The following is a 10282-nucleotide window of genomic DNA, read 5'->3' on the forward strand; positions in this document are numbered from 1 at the left end:
TTCCTTTAGGAAGAACTGAAAAAGGGTTTATACGGTATCTAGCCAAATTTGAAAATAAAATTAGGACAATTATTTGGACATAATTAATAAACTAACATTTGTATCACATGTTAGTCAATTTTATTTGCAAATACCCTTTTAACAAAGGAAAAGAAATTACATCTACAAAGAAAAATATGGACAAGAATTAATGAGCACTATTCACCGTAGACAGGCTTTAAGACCACTTCCAATGGTGGATTTTAGTTGAGGTTCTAAAGAGAAAAAGGGAAAAAAATAAATCAAAAATTATATAATTAGATAGAAGTAGAACCTCTATCTAAATAAGAGTTTGTAGGATTGGTAAACACCCCATACGTGGTTCATGCGTATTGGTTGTTATTTCATTTTACACAAAAGGGAAAACAAAATTTCCCTTCTCTTTCTTCGATGGTGGTTTTTTTATTTTGGGGAAATCTGTTTATGATGTTGCCAAATCTTCAATCCGTGATGCATGATCCGCTTTTTCTGTTCAGAGCCTTAGTCCAGTTATTTTGATTGAGAGTTCATGTTTACAATATATTTTAAAAATGGTGCAAGTAAACTTGCCAGACCAAAGTGATTTGGTTGCTAAAGTTTCATTGGATTCAAAGTAGTGGCATTTACAATATAATCATCTACATGATAATGGGTTTTAATTTTTTAGAGAGCTCATTTCTCTATTCCTAAAAAAATGCTTCAAAGTTTTTTTTTTCTTCTCAGAAAGGTCTTAAAAATGCTTCAAAGCTGTTGATCAGCTAATTAATGTCTTCATGTAGAAAATCAATTGTTCAGGCTCTGTAGATGTAAGCGCAAGGCTGACCATGAGATTTTGGTAAAAGATTAAGTAAATATTTTCATTAAAAATTATTTTATAAATTTAGAAATCTATTTCAATATGATTTGAAGACAAATGCAAATGTTTCTTTGGCTTTGTCCATAACCATAAACCAGTCCTGTGTAAACGTATGAGAAAAAAACATTACAAACCCCAAAGGAGGAATGAAGTTGTTGACGACTTTCTAAAGACCTCTATATAGGACGCATGGGTCACACAATATAGATCATAAGTCTTCAGGGATTTGAAGCCAAATATTGCGTATAGGTTATTTAAAAACATTCTAGAATTGCTGGACACGATATAGACCACAATGTAGACAATATGGTCAAGCCATTTACAAATAGGTAAAACATTTGACGGTAGTTAAGCAACACCATTATTTAGACGAAAAGAAAACCAGTGACTCTCTCTACTTGGTTATTTACTCTCAACCCTAGCTACCACCACCAAATCCACCCCCAATGCCACCGTCAGTATCACCACCGACACCACCACCGTCATCATCAGCGTGGCTACCATCCCACCACCGTTGTCATCAGCGCGGCTACCATCCCCACTACCACAGCCACCGCCACATCCCCCATAGTAATATCCTGGGTGGTTAGAGCTTTGTCCACCTCTTCCTTTACTTCTATATGCTCTCATTCTCTGTCCCTGCTTAGCATTCTGATTGACACGCCTATAGAGGCGGACACATCTTGTTTAGCTCCGGCCTCCCCATACATCTCCATTAACACCTTGTTTGCTGCGTCTTTGGACTTTGCATCAACTACTAGTTCTGTTCTACGCAACATCTCTATTGCTTTAGCACTTGAACCACATTTCAAATAAGCCTTTGCCATGCTTATTCCCGTTTGCCAGGCCAATGCAAACGGTGGCGTTTCATCTTCTATTCTTTTCAGAAACTTCTCCATTGCCTCCACATCAGGGACACTCGCCTAAGCCTTCAAAACGTTATTGTCCGTGAGAACCTTGTGATGGACAACTCTGTTCTCCTCCATCTGCCTCAGAATCTCGTCGACCATATTTGTTTCTCCAAGAAGGCCGTAGAGAGAGATCATCTTGTAGTAAGGGTAAGGTTTGAAGAGAAGACCTTTCTCCCTCATCTTCTCGTAAGTGGCTTCGGCTTCGTGTCGTGTTTCCTTGGATTTGGTGTAGAAGCTTAAGAGAGTGGTGTAGACTGAGTCGTCTTTCATGTACTCAGGAATGCTTTTGAAGAACTTCTCTGCTTCGCTCAACCCTGAATGGATCTCAATAAGATAAAGCCGAGATGCAAAATCTTCAGTGCTTAGCTCGAACACCCCTCGTTTTATTATCCACTCTGACACCTAAATACATAACCAAGAACATATAAATATATTATTTCATGAGACTAAAGTGATTAAGATTTAGAGAGATTGAAGAAACAGAGACCTGGAGGGCGTGATCAAATCGCTGAGGCTCGCAGAGATCTTTGATGACGGCTCTCAGATCTGCAGGGTTTATTTCTTTGCGTTGTTTAAGCCATTCGTCAAGCACAGGTGTAACCTTAACCCTCCATAAGAACCTTTTCTCCACAGCCATGACTAGAAAATATAGAAGTAAAAAATATGATTCCTCTATATTTTACTCTGAAATAAATGAATTATTTTATAGAGGTATACATTGGAGCAAATACACATCTATAGTAGAAATCTCTATTTTAGAAAAAAATATAGAGATGCTCAAAGAAGAAGGAAGAGGACAAAGAAAACATTTGGTGAAATTTGTTGTAGGGGAAACTTAAATTTTTCGGTTTTTCCCGATTTTTCTTTTGTCAACATTGATATTATTAAGGCATAAAGCCCAATCAAGGCAAATCGAAAGTCTATTACAACCCAAAACTTATACAAATAGAGAACACAAAAGGATAATCACAATATTAAAAAAACACGTTGACAACACGTGTTAACTGTTGGATTGAACGACGTAGCAGCAAGAAGAATCTCGAAACAACTTCAGTCTTCTCACCGGCGGCCTAATTTCCGATCATCTGTCCGGCAATTTCTCGCTTTGGAAAAGACGCGGTAAACTCTACCGCTTCCTTCGAATCCACCCTGAATCCCCCATACAAAGTTCGCTGGTTCCTTTATTTTAACCTCCAAGTGTTCACTGATCCTTCAAATCTCGGGAAAGTCCGATGGATCTAAGAACAAATCATATATCAGGACGTTTCAAGGAAACCCCGATTTTTCTTAATCTGTCTCAGATCAACCAGACAAATCCAACGCCTACGATTCTTCAGCCAAAGAGAGCTTCTTCCTATCATATAGTATTAGAAGAAACAATTACGCCCCTTTGGATGAGATCTAGCATTCGGCAAACACCAGAAGACAAAACACCAGTTCCGGGATTGATTTATAATTAATTATTGCATGAGGGAGAAAACATCAACACAAATCAGAGATAAGAATAGTATCATGCACTGCTCTGATCGAAATCAGATTTGGTTTTTCCTGGTTAGTATTAAAATGTACGGCATTTATCAGTTAAATTTTGATACAAAAATTTTCTTTGAAACATTTGGTTTTTAAATTTTAATTATAATTAATTATTGTAACTCTGTTTCTCTCTCTCAAGGCGAAAAGCAAAACCCTTTCAATAACTCTGTTTCTTCTTCGACGAAACTGCCACATCCGGCGCAGTTCGTCGCCGACTGTTCTCCCGAACCTAAACAAAAGAGATTTAATCCCTTTTTTCATCTTAAACTTTAAAATTTTATTCATGGATTTCAAGATTTTGTCTGGTCCAAAAGATAGGGTCTCTGAATCCAGTGACGTCTCCTCCGCAGGAAAACTCTCTGGTGTAGATCCTCGATTGCCGTATCTAAAGAAGTGGTCGGTGACCATCCCTCCATCTCCTCAACCGTCCAACTCCGTTCCACCTTTTACTGAGACAGAGGATTTGATTCCATCTCCCCCAAAATCATCAACTCCTCTTACTGAAACTAAAGAATTGACTCAGAAATTAACGATCTCTCGTTGTCTTGAAATCGGAGATGAAGCCATTGCTGCCTCTGAATCAACCCTGACTTGTCTCCAGCTTCATCTTCACCTACTCCATCTCTAGGATCTTGGACGATACCACTTAAGCTTTCATCTTTCAACCAGATGGAAACTAACATCCGGAACAATGGTCCGAACTCTCACCCTGTCCTCTCAGACGATTCTCAATGGCATTGTCTGTCAAAGCGAGTGGATAGGAAGAAGGTAGCACCATGTGGTACTTCTGCACCAGTGAGACCGAGTGAATCTAATCCCATTATCACGGCTGCTTCGCAAGAGTATCCATGGGCAGCAAAGATGAAATCAGTGTGCAATCTCAACACAGTTACTGTTCCTGTATACTTGGAAGATGGAACCCCTAAGGTAACTGTCCCAAGTCATGTTCTTCTTCAAGGAATTGAGAATCAAAAAGAATATGTGGTAGGACAGTTTTATCGTTGCTCTACACCTCCTGGAGGTTTGATACATGCTGTTGTGACTAGAATTTGGGGCAAAAGTGTCGTATCTTCATCAAAAAATTAGGAGAATCATCATATTTGTTTCATATTGCCGATGAAGCAACTCGAAAGTTTGTTATTCAGAGGGGAATTTGGCATATTGATGACTACTTGATGTTTGTTTCTGCTTGGACTTCTGCCAAAACCATTGCTTTGTTTGAGGTCAAAACTATTCCAGTTTGGTTATCTCTTAAAAACATTCCAAATCAACTCTACTCGATTGAAGGAATCAAGTGGATCGCTTCGGGTATAGGAGAGCCTATGCTTACGTACAAACAGTGGCTTGATCCTACTTTAATAGGAGAAGAAAAGATTCTAGTTGAGATTAAGTTAGATAAACCTTTTGCTCAAAGAGTGGCAATTGAAGATGAGAGTGGGGTTGTCTCAATGGTTAATGTACTGTATACTTGGCTCCCTTCAAAGCTTGCAAGGTGTGGTCAGTTGGGCCACAAAGCCTCACGATGTTTGGGACAGCCGCTTGGCCCAGTTAGTAGCACCAAGCCATCCTCTCCATCTGAAGATGTTGAAATAAGTGTGAAATCAGCAGGTGAAACAGAGGGTTCGTTGGCTGACAGAGAAGAAAGAGTGCCTAGCATTACGCATTCAGTATTGAATGTGAATGATTCACATGCTTAAAGTTCAAATGTGGATGCTTATGATCCAGTTATAGCTCCACAATCTGCTGTTAAGCGTAAAGATCAGATCATCATTGCTAAGGAAAATTTAAATTCTGTTTTGCAACAAAATTACTCTTTGTCTCTAAAAGGAAAGGTTGGAGGCTCTTCAAATACTATCTCCGAACGCTCGTCTACACGTAAAGTCACGGGTAATACTACAACCAACTCTAACACACTTTTAGTCTCTTCACAAGAGATTCCTTCATCTTCTTCTAAACAAGTTTCAACAAATTCTGTTCAAGCTGATTCAGATTGTAAAATCCGGAGAAGCTTGTCTAGTTCTAATTTACTTACCAATCGATTTAGCTCATTAGAATCCTCAGATGAGGATGATGATGCATCATTACCAGATGGAAATTTGGACCCAAAAGAAAACATGTCTCCGTTAGGCAAAGTTTTTCTTTGAGATAGACCGGTTAAACCATCTACAAAGGCTAAAGAGATGCAGTCGCATTCAGTAGCTCGTGGACGGTGTAATCACAACCGTGGAAACTGTGGCCGAGGTAAAAGAGGTGGACGTGGCTGACTCTCTAGGTTGCTGAGTGTTCTTTTTACTGTCGCTCTGTTTTCTTTTTCAACTATGCTTGTTACTTCTAATGACTAGCTAAGCTTTCTCTTTCTCTGTTTCTTTTCAAAAAAAAATCTGTGTGAATCTTGTCGTAGTTATATGGTTAATTTTCAGTTTAATAAAAAGCCTGTTAAAAAAAAAGTTTGATACTAAATACTACGTTATTTTCAAACTACATTTTTAAAGACCTGCCGACAATTTTGTTAATTTGAAAATTCTTTAGCTAAAAGATAATTTGTATGAACTTTATTTTAAATGTATAAGAACCAACATTTAGTTGTAAAAACCACATATAAAAGAAACCTTCAAAATATTTTGAATATTTTTGAAGAAAAATAAATGTTAAATCAACTCAATAGTAGAAATCGTTAATTAATTCTATAACATAGAGTTATTTTGAACTGGCACTAGGACCATTATTTCTCATCGTGTTTTTGAGCTCGTTATATAAGTTGTTCTTTATCAACGCCAAGTAAACATAAACGCTTCAATTTAAAATGAGATATGACTGACATCTTTGTAGCTACGGTAGAAGATGTATACTATATTAATTTATTAAAAACTTATCAATAAATCATTGTCATATGTGTAATGGATAAGTGAGAGCACATTGTCACTATAAATTAGCAATAGAATTTTTCAAATAGCCATACATCGTTAGGTAGAAAATTATAGCAATAACCTATTTAAAGTAGATGCGTAGATACTTAGAGTATCTCCAATCTTCCTTTATTTTTGTCTCTATAGTTATATTTAGAGTTAAAACCATTTCAACTCACATCTATTTCCACCTCTAAAATAGAAATTGTTATTTTTTTCTTTATTTATAGAGGAAAAATAGTATTCCTCTATATTTTAGAAATTTCTATTTTAGATAAATACATTGGAATGAAACTCATCTCTATTATAGATTTTTTCTATTTTAGAAGTAAAAATAAAAAAAATACATTAGAGATGGTCTTAGCCATAGAATATCTATAAAAATTATCTCTAGTTATATAGCTATAGATCGCTACAAAACTGCTACAGATTTGTCAATTTTTTGATTTGTCGCTATCCCTTACAATATTCGTAGCTAATATTTATGGCTACAGAACTGTTGTTATCAGTCCGCAGCTATTTTGGACAATGTGTACTGAATTAGAGCTTCTATATATGGGGTTAGAATATGACCTTCCAAGCTTTTTGATTCACACAATTGTGAAGTATATATCACTAGCCAAACTGTTCACATGTTCTTTTGTACCTCGTTATCCCCTTAGACACTATATTTTCGTCAAATTTTGAAAGAAAATGTCTTACACACACCGAAACACATAATTGGCATTCATTCAATTTTGAGTGAAAACATGCAAATAAAAACTTCATATCAAATAATGTGCACCTTATCTTGATGAGATTTGTTATCTGTCTTATGAATTCAAACATGAATCGTTTATGGAATACATTCCATGAAAGTAAAGAAAATTTGTTTAATGAACTTTGACTAAAACTTATTTAGTAAATTGTATTTCTAACTATATAAACTGAAAGTCACAATAATTTATCAAAAAAATATAAGTTAAAGTTTTCTGTTTAAAATCAAACAAACCAAAAATTACAGGTATCCAAACTAAACTATATAGTACATGTGGTTTTAATTTGGTAGTTGAATTTTTCTAAGCTGAAAATCTAAAAATTGAACCAAATTCAACTAACCAAATTAAACACCTTAAATGCTACACTTTTGACAAATAATTGGTGATGTATATGAAAACTGTATTTTATTTGTTAGTGTATGTATTTGCACAGCTAGCTTATGTGTGCATGTATTGATCATGACCGTTAAGTTTTTTGACATAAAAATTAGTCGATTTCTCAAAACCCACTTATCTACCTTGGTTGCGAGACCCATCTCGCTTGAGATATCCGGGATCGTTCCTCATAACCAGGGGTAGACTCAGAGTGTTAGAAGGTGTGGCATGTGACTAGAGGCGGATCTAGTAAGGGAGTAGGGGGGTCAGCTGACCCCACTAAAATAATCAAACTATTTGTTTTGTATTAAAAAGCAATAATAGTTTCCAGTTCAAGTGGTCTTACTTGTAGCTATGACCCCCAAGGCTCAGTTTCGATTCCTCAAATGACACCATTCTCAGTATAACTTTGCATATTTATTTTACTTTACAAATATTACAACCCATTGTAAAATATTATTATAAAAAGGTCCAAGGCCCATACGAGATTTAAAAGCTTATTACACTTTTATATAGTAAAAATGATACTTTTTCTTTAATAAAATACGATCACGATTATAAAAAAGGGAAAACTTATGTTCCATACAACTTTTCGAATGGTTATTTCACTTTTTATCTATTGAAAACAAAATAAATTAGTGATAATCTTTTTTTTGTTGAACAAAATTTAGATTCACCCCCTAAGATGAACCTCTAAATTAACCCACCAATAGGATTTAGTTATTTAAGATTTGATATCTCTTAAAAAGAAACTAAATAATAAAGATTTAGTAAATTAAAATTATATTTTAGATTGAAAAAGCAGTATTAATTATCAAAAATCTTTTTTTTTAATATTTGTAAAGTTGTCGGAAAATACTAAACCCTTGGAAAAAACATGAACCTTTGGGCAAATCTTATACCCTAAACTCTTAAATTTAAACCAAACCCTAAATCATAAACAAAATCCTAAACCCTAAACCCTAAATCATGACCCCTAATACCAAACCCTAAATCCTAAATCCAAAATGGTTTATGGTTTAGGATTAAGGGTTTAGAATTTAATATTTGTCCAGTAGTTTAGGGTTTAGGATTCGTGTTTAGAATTTAGGGTTTAATATTATGGTTTATGATTAAGGGTTTAGGGTTTTTAAAGGTTTAGGATTAACGGTTTAGGGTATAAAATTTGCCTAAGGTTTTAGGGTTTAATATATAGAATTTAGAGTTTAGGGTTTAGTATTTGCCCACCGATTTATAAATATTAAAAAAATATTTTTTTGATAATTGTTAGTTTGTTGCTATTTTATTTATTTAAAAACATAATTTTATTTCACTAAATTCTTATTATTTGGTTTCCTTTTTTAAGAGATATCAAATCTCAAATAACTAAATCTTATTGGTGGGTGAATTTTTTGTTGTTACAATTTTGTTGCGCGATATACTATGACCAAGATGATTTTTGTTCAAGTACATACATACTAAAAATCATCTTCTATCCACCCTGCTCATAACGTCAGCTTTTCTTCTCGCTTGAGATATCCGGATCTTTTCTCACAACCGTCAGCTTTTCTTCTCTTAGTTTTCACTTTGTTCTATTATTATTCTCCGCTGTATATAATAGTTATTTTCTGTTAAAATCAAACAAACCAAAAACGACAGGTACCCAAACTAAACTATAGTACATATGGTTTTAATTTTTTTTTTTGACTAAACATATGGTTTTAATTTGGTAGTTGAATTTTTCTAAGCTGAAAAACAAAAAATGAATCAAAATTCAACTAACCGAATTAAATACCTTAAATTTTACCCGTTCAAGTGCATACAAGAACCACCATTTTAAATCAAAATTCTAAGTAAATAAAATTTTAACATTGTTTAGTGTATCCATTAAAGTTCTGTTAACATCTCCTATATATTAATTCCGGAGCATTATAACATGTTTTTATAGCTAAGTGTCATAAGTAGGATTATTCTTAGAATTCTAAAAAAATAAGTTAGTCCATATAAATATATATTATTATTTTTTATTAAATTAACTATCAAATTGATTGTAGTATACAAAATAATATTCTCAATTTTTTCTTTAAATAAAAAATTACGGAATTACCTAATTTATATGACAATTTATGGTTATGAATCATACATATGTTATAATAATTTTTGTATCCTCTCTTTTTTTGTTAAATTTTATATTATTAAAAATAAATAATCACATTAAACATATAACAAAAAAATTAGATTTTTCTTATATGTTATATTTGAATTTCTTAAAACATTTATAAATCACTAAATTTCGTTAAAGTCCCAAATTGAAAATTTTGTAATCAATAATTGTTTTTTGTTCAATCAAGATAAAAACGATAAATCGTATGAATATGAAGTCTCACTAATAGATATTCAGATTATATATATATCATTTAAATTAAATTATCTACTATATAAAAATATATAAATATGTTAATTTCAAAATTTGCATTGAAAAATTATTATATATATATAAGTTAAATTAAACTATGTATAACATAAAAATACATAAATATATTAGTTTTGAATTTTGCACTGAAAATTATTGAGAAAATATTTTAATTTTTAAATTTGCATTGAAAAAATATCACATCAAAAATTTTGGATTAATGATTTAATTCTTTTGTTACAGCAAATATAAAAATGTTAACAAAACTATACCAGCAGGAAGACTTAATAGTAAATTTTAATATTAAAATATACTATATATCTATGCCGATACCATTGAAATTTAATTACATACCATATAAAATAAATAATTTTTTTTATTTTGATTTATTTACCGTAAAAATATTGCAAATAAACAAGAAGTATTATTTTGAGCTATGTGATTACTCTAGTCCTATATATATTAACTGAAAGACAATTGATTTCTCTAGCAGTTATAAGATATTATTAATTAATATTTTTTGAAAATCTTAC

General features: G+C 33.0%; 1 pseudogene; it reads right to left on the reverse strand.

Annotated features, from left to right (window-relative positions):
• Nucleotides 1–1120: 1120 nt before the first annotated feature.
• On the reverse strand, nt 1121–2590 carry LOC108845448 (putative pentatricopeptide repeat-containing protein At1g28020; annotated as a pseudogene).
• Between the last annotated feature and the right edge of the window lie 7692 nt (nt 2591–10282).

The sequence above is a fragment of the Raphanus sativus genome, chromosome 1 (genome assembly GCF_000801105.2).
Source record: "Raphanus sativus cultivar WK10039 chromosome 1, ASM80110v3, whole genome shotgun sequence".
NCBI classification, from domain to species: Eukaryota; Viridiplantae; Streptophyta; class Magnoliopsida; order Brassicales; family Brassicaceae; genus Raphanus; species Raphanus sativus.